General features: G+C 41.9%; 1 long non-coding RNA gene and 1 other non-coding gene across 6 annotated transcripts in view; both read right to left on the bottom strand.

Annotated features, from left to right (window-relative positions):
* LOC129137059 (uncharacterized) overlaps positions 1-15,881 on the bottom strand; it is a 171,757-nt gene that overhangs the window by 80,951 nt on the left and 74,925 nt on the right. Inside the window, exon 4 of one of the 5 annotated variants that reach the window (XR_010151089.1) lies at positions 13,032-14,351. The exons of 3 other annotated variants lie outside the window; for them this stretch is intronic. This is a non-coding gene — a long non-coding RNA (uncharacterized LOC129137059). Of the gene's footprint in view, positions 1-13,031; positions 14,352-15,881 lie in introns of those variants that run through there. One more of the 5 variants, XR_008539211.2, reaches the window with a different exon arrangement.
* Positions 6,249-6,309, bottom strand: LOC112205428 (U7 small nuclear RNA). The gene has a single exon (XR_002939389.1). It is a non-coding gene; the product is annotated as a U7 small nuclear RNA (small nuclear RNA).

Raw genomic sequence — 15,881 nt, 5'->3', positions numbered from 1 at the left:
TATGTGTGAATTTGATCCTGTCATTATGATGTTAGCTGGTTATTTTGCCTGTTAGTTGATGTGGTTCCTTCATAGCATTGATGGTCTTTACAATTTGGCATGTTTTTGCAGTGGCTGGTACCAGTTGCTCCTTTCCATGTTTAGCGCTTCCTTCAGGAGCTCTTGTAAGGCAGGCCTGGTGGTGACAAAATCTCTCAGCATTTGCTTGTCTGTAATGGATTTTATTTCTCCTTCACTTCTGAAGCTTAGTTTGGCTGGATATGAAATTCTGGGTTGAAAACTCTTTTCTTTAAGAATGTTGAATATTGGCCCCCACTCTCTTCTGGCTTATAGGGTTTCTGCCAAGACATCCGCTGTTAGTCTGATGGGCTTCCCTTTGTGGGTAACCTGACCTTTCTCTCTGGCTGCCCTTAACATTTTTTCCTTCATTTCAACCTTGGTGAACCTGACAATTATGTGTCTTGGAGTTGCTCTTCTTGAGGAGTATCTTTGTGGTGTTCTCTGTATTTCCTGAATTTGAATGTTGGCCTGCCTTGCTAGGTTGGGGAAGTTCTCCTGGATAATATCCTGCAGAGTGTTTTCCAGCTTGGTTTGATTCTCCCCATCACTTTCAGGTACACCAATCAAATGTAGATTTGGTCTTTTCACATAGTTCTGTATTTCTTGGAGGCTTTGTTCGTTTCTTTTTACTCTTTTTTCTCTGAACTTCTCTACTAGCTTCATTTCATTAATTTGATCTTCAATCACTGATACCCTTTCTTCCACTTGATCAAATTGGCTACTGAAGCTTGTGCATGCATCACATAGTTCTTGTGCCATGGTTTTCAGCTCCATCGGGTAATTTAAGGTCTTCTCTTCACTGTTTATTCTAGTTAGCCATTTTTCTAATCTTTTTTCAAGGTTTTTAGCTTCCTTGCGATGGGTTTGAACATCCTCCTTTAGCTCTGAGAAGTCTGTAATTACCAACCTTCTAAAACCTACTCCTGTCAACTCGTCAAAGTCATTCTCCATCCAGCTTTGTTTCATTGCTAGTGAGGAGCTGCAATCCTTTGGAGGAGAAGAGGTGCTCTGGTTTTTAGAATTTTCAGCTTTTCTGATCTGGTTTCTCCCCATCTTTGTGGTTTTATCTAACTTTGATGTTGGTGACCTACAGATGGGGTTTTGGTGTGGATGTCCTTTTTGTTGATGTTGATGCTATTCCTATTTGTTAGTTTTCCTTTTAACAGTCAGGGCCCTCAGCTGCAGGTCTGTTGGAGTTTCATGGAGGTCCACTCCAGATCCTGTTTGCCTGGGTATCACCAGTGAAGGCTGCAGAACAGTAAATATTGCAGAACAGCAAATATTGCTGCCTGATCCTTCTTCTGAAAGCTTTGTCCCAGAGGGGCACCTGCCTGTATGAGGTGTCTGTTGGCCCCTACTGGGAGGTGTCTCCCAGTTAGGCTACACTGGGGTCAGGGACCCACTTGAAGAGGCAGTCTGTCTGTTCTCAGAGCTGAAATGCTGTGCTGGGAGAACCACTGCTCTCTTCAGAGTTGTCAGACAGGGAGGTTTAAGTCTGCAGAAGTTTCTGCTGCCTTTTGTTCAGCTATGCCTTGCCCACAGAGGTGGAGTCTATAGATGCAGTAGGCCTTGCTGAGCTGCGGTATGCTCTGCCCAGTTCGAGCTTCCTGGCCACTTTGTTTACCTACTCAAGCCTCAGCAATGGCGGACACCCCTCCCCTCACCAGGCTGTAGCCTCACAGGTTGATCTCAAACCGCTGCGCTAGCAGTGAGCAAGGCTCTGTGGGTGTAGGACCTGCCGTCTGCCGGCTGCTAAGACTGTGGGAAAAGCAGAGTATTTGGGCAGAAGTGTCCCGTTTTTCCAGGTACAGTCTGTCACAGCTTCCCTTGGCTACAGAAGGGAAATCCCCTGACCCCTTGTGCTTGCCAGGTGAGGCGATGGCCCTCCCTGCTTTGGCTCACCCTCCATGGGCTGCACCCACTGTCCAACCAGAACCAATGAGATGAACTAGGTCTCTCAGTTGGAAATGCAGAAATCACCTGTCTTCTGTGTTGATCATGCTGGGAGCTGCAAACTGGAGCTGTTCCTATTTGGCCATCTTGGAGCGGACTTGCTCATCACCTTTTTCAAATGTGTAGGCTGAGCACAATTAATATGAAAGTAAGGATGTAGAGCAGAACTTGGGGAAAATGCCTGTATTTTGAGCCAGTTAGACAAGACTTCCCTAGGCTAGGATTAAACACCCCCAAATGAACCATGGAATCTCTGAAGGCCTCCTTAGCTCAATGAACCAAATCCTGCAATCCAAGACTGTTACCCTAAGGCCTGCATGCTTGCCTCATGGGTCTTGATATTGACAGGGGTTGGGATACGAAGGAGGAACAACATCTTTCTTTTCTTCTTTCCTATAGTTAAAGTGTAAATGCTTTCATCATTTCCTTTTGTTTTGTCCTCATATTGCTATTTAATACTATTCACATCAGGCAGTGTTATCAAACACACTCTTAATACCCTCAAGCAATTTTCCATTGCTTCTAGAATCACCTGTTTCCATGGCCATGAGGACTCCACCTTCCTGGGTCACATGCAACCTGACTGCTGTTCTTTAACCAACAGAGCATCCTGAACACAGCCCTAGCATGTGAGAAGCAGACAGATCTCAATAATTACTGCTTCTCATTTCAAGTATGTTTCCTCTTTCAGGGTAACTGGTGAGAAAGTGCTGACATGCTCCTTACAAAGAACAAGTCTCTTTGTAATAGAAAAAAAAAATGTATCTGGAAAATGCAGTGACCAAAAAATCAGAAGAAATACTTAATTTAAAACTCTTGTACGCTGGAGGGGATCGCTTTGGTTGAGAGAACAAAGGTCTTTGTGAAAGAAGACATAATAAAAATCCCTTCCACCTAGTGGCTTTCTAGGAAATTGTCATTATGGTGCCTTTAAACCTGGCCACAATTTTGAGCTTCTGCTTGTTGGGAAATAGAGCACATGATGCCACACTGTAGGCAGCATTGAAGTTGTCTGTTCTGCCTAGGGTTGATGTCCACCTGTCACAAATTGGGAGCTTTGGGGTTTTGTTTGGAGAAACAAACTATTTGACTAACAGTGTCTCATTTATTTTCCCCTTAACAGGGAATGTCATTCAGGTGATTGAGAGTACTATCAAAATATTACCAATATTACATTCACTGACCATATTATTATATAGAGAGGAATTTGGAAAAAAGGTTGCTCTAGATGAACCAAATGCTGATAGTAGAATCAGTGAGAGTCTACTTTTAGGTGCTTACAAACAAAATTTGAGAAAAAGATGTGGATAAATTCTATTGGTTTGTTTGTTTGTTTTGAGATAGAGTCTTGTTCTGTGCCCCAGGCTGGAGTGCAGTGGTGCGATCTTGGCTCATTGAAACCTCTTCCTCCCAGGTTCAAGTGATTCTCCTGCCTCAGCCTCCTGTGTAGCTGGGATTACAGGTGGGCGCCACCACACCTGGCTAATTTTTGTATTTTTGGTAGAGACAGGGTTTCACCATGGTGGCCAAGCTGGTCTCAAACTCTGGACCTCAAATGATCCACCCACCTTGGCCTCCCAAATTGCTGGGATTACAGGTGTGAGCCACTGCACCCAGTGATAAATTCTAAAAAGAGGGTTTTTTGGTTTTGTTTCTGCTTTTTTTAAGGGTATATATAATGTGGAAATAATAACGAATCTCATTACATATATATATAAATATATATATATATATAAAAATTAATCTGCCAAATAGTTGTGAAACTTAAGACATGGAAATAATATGATGCCTCATTCCCAGCTTCATTGTAGTTTTCTACCCTCCATTATCTCTGCCTCTTCTTTCTTATTTATTTTACTTTTGATCTTGTTGCACACATACACATATATCTTCTTCTTTCTTATAACAAGTCATATATACATAAAATAAGTAGGGTTCATACGATTGATGGCTTTAGAACCAGTGTAGGAAGTTTGACATTTCAGTAGGAAAATCTTTTATAAGCCACCTCTGGAATTTAACATGGAAGTGGCTTCCTACCAGAGTGATGGGAGGCAGGCTTCTCAGATCATGTGAGTCCCCTAAGGCAGCTACATATCATCATACTCTCATTTGTCTTTTCTGCATATGCTATATAGCAAACTGTTAGGCATGAGGTACTGATTGACTAATAAATGATTAATTTGCATTACTTTATGGCATTTCTGCTCAGAACTATAAACATTCTATATTATTTCAAGGTTTAGTCTCAAGCAATCTAAAGCCAAGTGGGTTTAAAAAAAAGATGTGGGCATATAAACATGCTGTCATATTTCTGATAACCAGTTGCTTTAGAAGAGGGCTAGTTGCATATAAATTTTAGTGAAATAAAATTAATATGAAGCATTACTTCACTGTAGCAAGACTTTAAGCAGCTAAAATCCACCTCCCTAGCCTTTGGATTCTATCTGTAAAAGGTTGCCATCAGAAGTGAATGTTAGAATATTTTTTTTCTGTATTTAGCTTGGGAATGTGATCTTAGAAACCTGGATAAATTTCTCTTCCTTCCACTGCCTGCAACCTCCGAACAGACGTTGCTAATTTTAAGCTATTCTAGCCATACTCTGTCCCTAGGTTGACTTAAAGAGGGTGTTCTTCTGGTACGTCTGTAACCACCTTGGATTAGAGCCTAGATAGAGATGCCATTCTGAATATTGTAATGGCAAGGTACAGTGTACTTCATCATGCGTTCTAAAAGGGTTTTAAAAACAATGAGTTGGTCATAGAGCAGTTTGGGCCAAAGAATAGTTGATGAATATAATGCTAACCACACCAGGGGCAGTCGTAATAAGACACCATGAACTTCCTTCCCAGAGATCTAAAGTTAATGCATGACTGGAATTAGACACACAGTGCTATGAGAGGCATTGTCAGAAGAAGTGATGTTTAAGCTGAGGCTTCAAAGGTGAAGTAAGAAAGGATCCATCAATGAAGGGAAGGGGAATCATGTTCAGTCAGTGGGACAGAGGCGGCAAGTACTGAACACAGAAAAGCATGGTGCATTCAAGGAACCAAAAGGTGATCAGTGCAGGGTGACAAGGATAATGGGTATGGATAAGGGTGGGAAAGTGGTAGGGACCTGAGTGTGAAGGTTCTTACAAATTAAATTGCTTGAACATTTAAGGATTATGGGAAATCATGAAGCTCTTTAAGTGCCTAATCACATTTATATTGTAGAAAAGGCATTCATCCATGTAGATGGGATGCTTCCTCTCATTTCCACACATTTGTTGTCTGTGCTGAAGGGTGGAGGGGTGCTGACCCTGCTCATTGCCATAGAGAATAAGTTGGCTACACAGGGCTTCTCTTAGAGTCACAAAGACATGCCTTTCCTCCTGGGTCCTTTGCATCTGCCTGCAGTGCTCATACTCCTCTCTTGGTTGACTCATTCTTACTCTTGCAGTCTTACCTTGAAAGTCACCTCCTTAGAGAGGCCCTCCCTGACCACCTCATAATTACAATGCCCTCTCCCCATATTCTCTATTTCAGCACTTTGCTTATTTCCTATATAGCACTCCTGACAATTTGCAAGTTGGGGTTTTCTTGAGGAACCCCTTTTTGTCTTTCTCTCACTAGTATAAAAAAGCTCCATGGCATTGGAAATTCATACCTTGCCTGTGTTACTCACTGACATATCCAGAGCACCTTCATGAGAGACTGAGTGTAGGGAGACCAGTCAGGGAACCACTGTAAGCATTCAAGTGAGAGGTACTGGTGGTCTGGGCCTAGGTTAATAGTGGTGCACTCATTTAGGGATATTTTTAAAACAGGCAAAACAGGTCTTGATAATTGATTGGATGGTGGGAAAGAGAAAGGTCAAGAGTCCCCAGGCTTCAGGGACTCTCAGAGTTCTAGGTGTCCAAAAGGATTGGAAAAAAAATCAATTGTTGCTAATGGAAATCATGTAATAAGCAGTTTCAGAAAAATTGTTCCACAGCTATTTTAAGGGTTTAAAGCTATTATTAATAGTAAAACTGAAACAGTAGGTAGTAAGCAGAAAAAAGAGCACTAATTTATAGCCTGCAGAAGGTTTTCAAAGTGTTGCAATAAAAAGCAAGTGATAAATGGTTTTTAGAAGTATAGCAATCCCTTGTTTGAGATTGCTCAACTGAAATGATAATTCTTCAGTTACAGAATAGTGTAAAAGTAGGTTTAAGGTGGGTTTTTTTGTTTTTTTTGTTTGTGTTTTGGTGTGTGGGGTTTTCCTGTAAAATCCAGGAGAACTGCTGGACAAATTCTAGAAGAGCTGTAACTGGTTTAAGATTTAAGTAACATCAAATCAGTAGACCTGAATAAGATTTTAGAATAATCTAATCAATATGCTATATATATATATTTATAACTATAGATACCAACAAAAATGTCTTCTATGATTTTTGCAATGCTTGGAAAAAGAAGTCATAGTAATAATAACCTTATATACAGTAACGATCAGTTTACAAGACACTTTCTATATACATTATCTATGTTGATTACTGCACCCTCTTTGTAAAGTGAAATTTACTGATTTTATTTTAAAATTGCAGGAACTGGCCTCATAGAGGCCAAATGACTTGTCCAAGGTCATACAGTTAATTAATCACTGAACAGGACTTAAGGCAGAGAAGAAACTAGAATCTCCATTTTACAGATCAGAAAAGGTGCTTCAGAACACTTGCCTGAGGCCATGGGGTTTGAAACTGGTGGGAGCAGAACTAGGAAACAGCTTTCCCCTTCAGCCTATTTTTTCCTCTGTGGGTCAGTACAGTGCAATAAAGCCCTGTCACATTTGGGTTTGGGAGGCTCTTTGGAGGCAGATCGGGGACAAGTGTTTTCTCTATGCATAGGGCTCACTCTCTGCTGCTCAGTTCTCCTGGTGCCTGGCTTTCTTTCTGTCCTTCTCCTTGGGGTCCCCCAATACTACTGGCAGTGTTTCCATGGACTGGTGAGGCAACAGAGGAGAGGAATCCAGTCCACATGCTACCTGTGTGACACTGCTGGTCTCCCCATACTCTCATGGCCCACATAGACTCTTGAGTTGGGGCCCTTTCCTCAGTGATAGCAGCTCCTGACAATTGACTCATACTATTTGTGTTTCTTCCTAGAAATTCCCGAGAGAGAGAAAGAGAAAGAAAATCTGATAGGCCCAGTTCATCTTTTCAAGCTAGGGCACATCATAGGGCACTGGCCTATGGGTGGGCCACCCTTGCTTCAGGTACCACTCCTGGTCCATCAGCTGTGAGGCTATCACAGTATTTACAAAGGGCTGATCTACATAGGGCAGGGCTACAGTGAGGGCAGTTTCTCCCAAAGTGGGATGTGGGCATGGCAGGTATTTCGTTGTTTGTTTTTGTTTTTTGAGACAGAGTCTCTCTCTGTTGCCCAGGCTGGAGTGTGGAGGGCAATGGCATGATCTTGGTTCACTGCAGCCTCTGCCTCCTGGGTTCAAGTGACTCTCCTGCCTCAACCTCCTGAGTAGCTGGGATTACAGGCATGCACCACCACACCTGGCTAGTTTTTGTAATTTTAGTAGAGATGGGATTTCACCATGTTGGCCAGGCTGGTCTCGAACTCCTGACCTCAAGTGATCTCCCATGTCTTGGCCTCCCAAAGTGTTGGGATTACAGGTGTGTGCCACCGCACCCGGCCTATGGCAGGTATTTTGAAGCTTGGTCTGCCTAGGTCAGTCCAAAGTGGAGCTACAGTTTACAGGGACAAGAGGTTACTGTGGTGGAGGGTGGGCAGGGGACTTCCCAGGACAAAAGAGTTTGAACTGAATCTTGAGGTATAGATTTTTCGTTGGTCCAGTGTATTAGTCAGGATTCTCCAGAGAAACAAAACCAGTTTATTAAGGGAATTGGCTCACATGATTATGAAGGCCAAGAGGTCCCACCATCTGCCATCTGCCAGCTAGAGAACCAGGAAAGTGGGTGGTATCTTTCAGACCAAATCTTAACCAGTTGAGCTGATGATATAACTCCCAGTCCAAGACCAAAGTTCTGAGAATTGAGAGGAGAGGGTGCTGCTGATGTAAGTTTCAGAGTCCAAAGGCCTGAGAATGAGGAGCTCTGACATCCATTAGCAGAAAAAGATGTATGTCTCAACTCAAGAAGAGAGACAGAATGTGCCCCTCCTTCACCTTTTTGTTCTGTCTGGGCTCTCAACAGATTGGATTATGCCCACCCCCATTGGTGAGGGTGGATCTTCTTTACTCAGCCTGCTCTCTACTCAGAGAGACTAACATCTTCCAGATACACCCAGAAAGAATGATTTACCACTCTCTGGGCATCCCTTAGCTCAGTCCAGTTGACATATAAAATTAGCCGTCACACTCAGTAAGGAGAGGGCTGACAGGAGGGACAGAGAAAACGGCATGTGCAAAGGCACAGAGGCTTGGCTTGAGACAGCACAGCACACACAGGAAGTGCAAATCATTCAGTGTGGCTGGAATGTCAAGTCTATGGAGGAATGTAGGGGGAGATGGGGCTGGAAAGGTAGGCAAAGTTAGACTTGTGATTCTCAGCTAGAGGCTGTATTACCTTACAAGTAGCATTAGGAAATGTAGATGATCTTTTTAAATTTGTTTATTTGTTTTCCACTTATGATGGTGAATGGGGATTGTTGCTGGCATTTAGTGGGTGGGACTAGAAATGAGAAGGGCAAGCCTGCAAACAGAAGAACTGTTGCGCCCTAATTGCCAATAGGGCTTTCATTGGGAAACATGAAGATTGTGAAGGCCTTTTTCAATGTCATGCTAAGGGATTTAGATTTTAGTCCCAAGAAAGGTGGTGAGTAGGAATAAGGAGTCTAGAGCAGCTTCTAGATTTTGACTTGGGCAGTTGGGTGGAAGGCAGATCTAATCATTGAGGCTGGGATTATAGGGAGAGAGGAACAGAGGTAAGAAATGGCCAGAAAGAAGATGAATTCACATTGCATATGTCAACATATAGGTGAAGTTGCCCGAGAGTCTGTTCAAATGCACTGCATAGCTCAGGAGAGACAATGGAGGAGCGATGTTGACGTGGAAATCCTCAGAGCATCAGGAATAGGTGAAATTGTGGGCATAGATGTGATCGCTCAGAGTGAGTGTGGATTTTGGATTATCCAAGGCCAATTTTTAATCTTAGGCAGGCTTTCCTGCTTTCTACTGAGTGTGTTCACAGGAAATACCAATTAAAATTAATGTCAACATAAGTAAAACATAATTAGGAAGATAAATTTCCTGCCAAAAATATAATGAACTCTAGAGTGAAATGTAAAATGTTTTTAGCTCACTTATCTGATACTTTTATATGATGCTTTACCTTTCTTGATTCTATGAAGCCTAGTAAGTTAGAGCAGAAAATATTTTAGAAGTTTCAAGGAGATTGGTAATAGAAAAAAAATGAAGATTAGATCTTTCTCCTCTTTCTTAAGAGCTCAGATGATCTGGACTGTGTTTCTCTGGTTCCTCATTTAGCTGACGGTTTTCTGACCTATTACAGAGGGAAGTCGTCAGCTAGTTAGAAGGAAGGAATATACCAGGACATAAACTTCGTTTCTCCTTCCTCTTGCCATAGAAATTATATTTTCCCACTGTTGTTCATCTGAAGCATGCCTGCCCAGATAGAAGGGGCAATGCATTGTATGGTTTTTTTTTATGATCTAGTGATTTAAATCTTAAGTTTCAATGGAGAAAACTGAGCAGCCTAAATTATTGGCACATAAACCCATAGAGAATAGTCATTGATTAAGATAATCAATAGACGTTATTTTCAATAACAACAGTAGTGTGTTCTTCACCACTTCTAGAAGCACTTGGAAGTTCTTGGGAAGAATACTATTACTGCAGTTCAGACTAGCTTAGATTTTCAGATTGTTCTCTACTAAGTTGATTCAGATGGTTTTACTGGGTTTAAGTAGAATGGAGTCATGACTGTTTTCTAACATAATACTCAGCTTCCCTTGGGATCTCCCTGGGAAGGATATGGACACAAAGATTGAATAGAAGCTGTTAATTTCCTCAGATGACCTGCCATTCAGTTAACTGTCAAACTGTTATTTGTAAATAACAGCACAGATTATCTGCACTCCAAGTTCTTGCCAAGTGATTGTCACTTGGAACACTCTGTGGACAGATTCTTATCAAGAACTTAATTGTGAGAAACAACATTCACACAGGGTTGCCTGTAGACATGCAGTCCATAATTTCCCTAGAAGATTGTTTCCCAAAGTGTCATCCTTAAATTTCCCTGAAATGTAAACAGGTAGTATATGATAAAATGATCAAATTGTTTTGGTAACACTCTAGATTAGACAAAGTTTCTTTACTGAAGAACTTCTTTAAACATTAGTGTATGTCAATGTACATGTAAATATCCAAGAAATAAGAATTTGAGTAGGCAGTATTTCTCAAATGTACTTGATCACAGAGCTCTTAGATAATATTATGAGAAATATGCATGTGTAGCCAGGCGTGGTGGCTCATGCCTGTAATCCCAACACTTGGGGAAACTGAGGTGGGTGGATCACTTGAGGTCAGGAGTTCAAAACCAGCCTGGCCAACATGGTGAAACCCTGTATCTACTAAAAATACAAAAATTAGCTGGGCATGGTGGCACACGCCTATAATCCCAGCTACTCAGGAGGCTGAGGCAGGAGAATCGCTTGAACCTGGGAGGTAGAGGTTGCAGTGAGCTGGGATCACACCACTGCACTCCAGCCTGGGTGACAGAGCAAGACTCTGTCTCATAAAAAAAAAAAAGAGGAAGAAAGAAAGAAAATACTCATGTGCTTCAGGACACACCTTGTACTACTGGATATTCTAAATTTTATGCTAGGTCATCAGCATTCTGGGCACTTGGTTACTTTACTCTGGTCTCCCTTCTCATAGAATTACTTTAAATTTGTAGTATGTGATTAGCCTATATTGAAGGACATTGTAAAAAACAGCCCTATAGCATTCACTATTATAAAGATGGCCTGTTAGACATTGTCTGTGGCCCAGCCAGTAACACTCTGTTGGGATCCATGGAGACATTTCTCTTAAGTCAACACAGTGATACTTACACTTCATCGGGAGCAACTTATCTTTTAAAATCCTACAGTCACTATAAATTTTATCACTGATTTTTTTTTCTTTGCTTTGACTGGTAGGCAGTTTAGAGTGAAATTTACAGTCTACCTCTAGCAATAATACATGACTGTATGGTATGCACTTTGTACAAATTTCATCTTGGTTTACATATGTTTTCTTTCCCATGCTTCCCACTAACTTAATTTCCAAATTTAAAAATCCTGTTCATTCACTCTTCCAATAAAAATTTATTTAGCACCCTCTCTGGGACAAGCACTAGTCTAAGTGTTGGAAATATGGTGATAAAGATATATATGGTCTTTGCCCTCCAGATCTTATAGTCTAGAGGTGGATATAGACTAGCAAATATACAATACCCTGCATCCAGTGTGATAAAGGACATGATGGAGAAGTACAAGAGGGATACCTAACCCCTGTGAAGAGACTGGGGAACACTGTTAAACCTACTATGTACAAGCATTAGAAATAATGCTTCTTCAAGCACACTGACTGACCTATGGCTTTGGACCTCTCCTTTATTCTATGGTCAAACTCCTTGGTGCCCATCCCCTGTCCTAAGCTGCATCCAGCATGGTGCCCCAGGGCTGCACTGTTATGCTGGATTCTTCTGCTTTGGTGTTTGGGCCAGTGCCTACTCTCGTTTCCTGGTAGGAGATTCTGCAAAGTCTCATGGCTAAACATATCTGACTTTGGATAGTCTGTGTTTCCAATAGCTCACTGTTGGGGGAGAGCTTCCATATCCAGTAAACTAAACATAGATAGGAAGATGGTAGAAGGAGAGGGAAGAAGGTCATGAGGACACACCCTTTGGATGTACCTGCATTTAGGAGGAAGAAGGAAGAATAGCTAAAGAAGGATCCAGGGAAGGAACTGCCAGGAAGACAGGAAGCCTGGGGTGGCTTGGGGTCACTGAAGCCTTGGGACGAGAGGATTTTTAAAGGAACAGAGTAGTTAGGAAGCCTAAAGATTATTGTGTAGCCACTGGATTTGGTGATGAGACAGGTAAAGACCACCTCCAAAGAGCAATTATACCTGGGGGATGAGAATGCAGAGTTAAGAATTATATAGTCCAGTGTGATTGTGGTTAGGGAGGCAGTGGAAACAGCAAGTATGGACTAGTTGACAATTTGGGGAGTAGACGGAAAGTGAGAGGTAGGGTGGTACCTTAAGGGAATAGCAGGGTCAGGGGAAGTTTGGTGCATTTTTGAAAGACCAAATGCTTCACTTATATACATGTCTCATCACAAAAGACTGCCTAAATGTAGCTATGCCACGGTTGCTGGGCACTGGGATAATGCATACAGTCAACATTCTGAAATGCCTCTTAAAAGAGCACTTGAGTCATAACCTAAATTTTTAGGAGGGGCAGTGATTTCTTATCCACCATATCTTGATCAAACTTCAGATAGCCTTAACCTAATATTTGAAAAGTGAATAGTTTAAAGTCATTTGTTGAGTTGTTCCTTTGCAGTAGAGTAATAACCAAACAGTGACAACCAAACAGAGGATTTTGCAAGCAGTGCACCTCTGTTGGCAGCAGCAGCCCAGGGTGGTAGCTGTTCTGAAGGAAAGACATAGGTTTGACACTGAGGAGAGTGAAGGGAAAGCTCAAAGGGTGAGGATGGTCCCCAAAGTCTTCTTAAACTGTAAGTACAGAATACAGGACAGTACTTGAGGTAATAGGGTAATGGGACAAAGAACATCCTGGTGACTTCTGCACACACACACACGCACATGCACATACACACACATACCTGTGCTACTGATCTACCTCCATGTGTGTCTGCTGAGGCCCAAGCTTGCCCACAATTTGAGGTCATTCTGTTTGCAGTAAGGAAGCAGACAAGAAGTCCTGGGGAGTTTCCCCAGATTCTTTGCTTAACTACCTCTGGGAGTCCACTGTGCAGAAGGGTCCTGAGCCCTGCTGCCCTCTCTACTCCTTCACTGCTAAGGCCTGGCCTCCTCTAATCCTCACTCTAGATGCCTGCCCTAACGGGGCTCGTCTTCTTCATTGCTCATCCCACTTCCCCTGTCCTCCTTACCTGGCCTGTCCTTCCAAGGACTAGTGTTAATTCACTGGGTCAGGGAAAAGCTAATAATAATATCAGCTAACTTTAGAGAGTGCTTATTATGTGTCAGGCACTGTTCAAACTGCTTTATATGAATTATTTCATTTTATCATCCTAACAAATCTTTGAGGTGATGGGTTTACAGATAAGGAAGCAGGACAAACAGCTTAAGGAACTTGTCCAAGGTCACACATCTAGGAAGTTTCAGAGCCGAGATGCTGGCTTCAGAGTCCATGTTCTTAGCTCCTAGGTTATATTATGTCATCTATAAGTTTAGATGAAAAAGGCCAGGAGAAGTGACAATTCATCCACACCACTACACGTCAGCAGCATAGGCAGAGGCTGGGTATTAGCAGAGCCAGAATCCAGGCCTAGAATATGGGCAACAGGCCCAAGGCCTCAGTAGACAGAGGGAAGCTCCCCTCTAGCCTAAGCCAATAGCAGGCTTCATTTGGGAAAGCCCATCCATGGGATGGCTGGGTGGGGGTAGAGAAAGAAGAAACACCTGGCAGGGCACGAAAGTGGGAGATTAAGGCTGAATCTGCACAATCCAATGGCTGATAATTACAGGTTTCCTTGGACCTACATTAGAAGCCCTGTTATGGGCTGAATTATGTCCCCCCAAAAGATGTTAATGTCCTAGCTCCCAATCTGTGAATGTGATCTTATTTGGAAATAAGGGCTTTGCATATAATCAAGTTCAAATGAGGTGATTAGCATTGGGCCTAATCCAATTGGCTGTATCATTACAAAAAGGTGGAATTTGGACCCAGAAACAGACACACATACAGGGAGAATGCCATGTGAAGATGAAGGCAGAGATTGGGGTGATATATCTACAGGCCAAGAATGACAAAGATTACCAGGAAATCACCAGAAGCTAGGAGAGGGGCATGAAAGAGTTTCTCCCTCACAGCTCTCAGAAGGGATCAATCCTGCCAACACTTTGATTTTGGACTTCTAGCTTCCAGAATGGTGAGACAAGTGATTTCTGTTGTTTAAGCCACTGCATTTGTGGTACTTTATTACAGCAGTACTAGGAACCTACTACAAACCCTAATGCCAAGGTCCCAACTTCATGTGAAGCTCAGGATGGCTGAAATGTTCTGGGCTGTAGTTCACACTTGCAAGTCAGAAGGCTCTCTCAGGGATCCCTCTTTTTCATGATAGAGACCCTGGAACAAGCAGGAAGGAAAGGGAAAGAAAGGGATATTTGTGAGAAACTGCAGCCTGTCAGAAGATACAGGCACATTAAGTCAGTATTTGCAGACTTAACACAAATTCAACTGGTACTGAACCAGCCATCAGCTGTTAGATTTTGTCATCTGTCTCTGGTAACACAAATCTGCAACTCCCTCATTTAAAGAAATATGCAAATTGCTTACAAATCAGCATGTACTATCATCCAGTATTGCAGAGCAGGAGGATTAGTTAGGATGAATTGCATGTCATTCTAGAGGAAATGCCTGAATCTCATGCTCACCTTCACCTCCCAAACTGGACTTTTCAAGACATACAGAGAACTGGGAACTTAGCAGTTATGGAAAAGTCCTGTGAAATAAAAAGTAAGAAATATGCTCTCAAGGTTAGTGCTTTATTTTGAAGGTCTCTGTACCACTTTCAAGGCTATACACTAAAGATGGGAGCTTTTTCATACAAGTTACTTGCATCCTGACCTTTCTGGCTGTCTTTTCCACCATTCTAGACATTGGAGTATACAGAGCCAGATCTGTAGGGTTAGCCTCAGCAGAACACAATGATAGCAGAATGATAGATTCTTGGTAGAAGAAACCATCCAAGCCATGGCGGAATGAATGCTTACCATTATGTGGGAATCTAAATAAAATGAGACACAGGAATCTCCACATACATTGGTACCTATTAGAAGTTTTAGAAGTCTCACTAGGTGCTGCTGCCATAATCACCCTCTAAGGTCCGCAAGGATTCTGGGCACTGGGATGTGAAAGCCAGAAATGCTGAAATTTCTGGCCTGTATGCTGGGAGTCACATGTCAATGAGCTTCACTGAGTCAAGGTAGTAATCAGGTGTGCCTAAGGGTCAAATCAATCTGAAATTCACACTGAGTTTTCTCTGAACCTGGTCTAGTCAAAAGGCATCTAAGCCTTCCTTTTCTGTTTTTTTTTTTTTTAGCCAACGAAAATGTTCCACTAACATGTACATACAATATTAATAACCAGAGCAAATGTTTCTTCCCATGGAAATAAGACTGCCAGGGAACTAGAGGCCTGGATCATTGTCCTGAGAATAGAAACCTGGGCAATTCAAACCCTCTTTCCTCATTTTTAAAAGATGGACTTTACCTAGTAATCTCAAGGGTAACCTATAAGTCTAAAATTTCACAATTTTGTCTTAAACCCCCCAATATTCATATAATTGAATAAATAATATGTGATTTTTCAGCACATTCTCATATTTTCAAGTAATCATTTTAGAAATCAGAAAGAACAAAATTATTGCTGTCACAGTAGAAAACACTCACTCCACTTTTCCCTATTATCAATTTGTGACCTAATTTAGCATCTTATTATAAATGATCTGATTATTAATACTGAATAAAACACTCTAATCATAATAACACAATAGTGCAATATTGTTCAGTACACATAATAAATAAACATCAGTTTGATGGCTATCAGTGGATGTGAATTGGGAGTGGAGTGAGAGGGGAAGACATAACTACCCAG

The sequence above is a fragment of the Pan troglodytes genome, chromosome 15, assembly GCF_028858775.2.
Source record: "Pan troglodytes isolate AG18354 chromosome 15, NHGRI_mPanTro3-v2.0_pri, whole genome shotgun sequence".
In the NCBI taxonomy this organism is placed as follows: domain Eukaryota; kingdom Metazoa; phylum Chordata; class Mammalia; order Primates; family Hominidae; genus Pan; species Pan troglodytes.
This window is presented reverse-complemented; position numbering and strand designations above follow the sequence as displayed.